Raw genomic sequence first — 989 nt, 5'->3', positions numbered from 1 at the left:
TTAATTCATACACATACGGATACCCACACCACTGGACTTGGCTTTCACAAAGCCAATGTATCAGTACCTTTTGCATTCCCGCCAACTGTTGTTACACTTAGCCAACACCCCCCCGCCCTCACTTCACTCGCAACACGTTTGCAACAAGACGCGGAGGCGGCAATTGCAACACCGTATGTTAAGTTCACGCAGCGTTCTTCCCTCGCCTACAAGATGCATCGCGGCAACGCTCACGGAGACAAAGAGCTCGAGCGTTTCGTGTCATGCCAGGCATTAATTTCCCGCATCCGACTTTGGCAAATAAATTTATCAAATATGTGGAGAAACGGCGACGGTGAGGGCGTTTGTGCTGCGCCGCTGGGTCTGTCCTCGGAATATATTGATTTCTTTGTTGTCTTTGTTTCCCTTCTGTAGTATGCGATGTATCAGCAGAACGGTAGATAAGTAAAAAAAAAAAAACGTCACTACTTAGTCAGTCTGATATTGCATTTTTCTCTTAAGGTGACATTATGAATGTGTTTTATGACACTTTTGTGGGTGCTGACGAACGCTGAGTAGATAAAATGACACTCTTAGCGAAATTGTCGTAACACATTAGTCACTTTCCGAACAGATAAACGCAGAAAAGTGACATTTCAATCTCTCTCTGCCTCACAGGAAGCGACGGCAAACGACTTCAAACCACCAATATGTCTACATAATATTTTCAACCTCCGAGAAAATAAAAGCAAACGGTAAAAGCTGACTTGTATCTATTTATTATCTAAAATTCTCGTGGATGAAATATCCTTGAGAACATATTTTATCCTTCTATTGAACATAAATTTCACTATGGTTAATGCAGGAGAAAATATTTTGGAGAGAGTTAATCTTCCTCGAGTCGGCTTCTCTTATCCAGAAATTAAACATGCTGGTAAATATTAATTGAGGTCTACATTATCACATAACCGCACTTACATACATGCACTTTGAGCAGACGAGTATGTCGT

Source organism: Penaeus monodon, chromosome 22 (genome assembly GCF_015228065.2).
Source record: "Penaeus monodon isolate SGIC_2016 chromosome 22, NSTDA_Pmon_1, whole genome shotgun sequence".
In the NCBI taxonomy this organism is placed as follows: Eukaryota; Metazoa; Arthropoda; class Malacostraca; order Decapoda; family Penaeidae; genus Penaeus; species Penaeus monodon.
The sequence above is the reverse complement of the archived record's forward strand: the minus strand, read 5'-3'. Positions refer to the sequence as shown.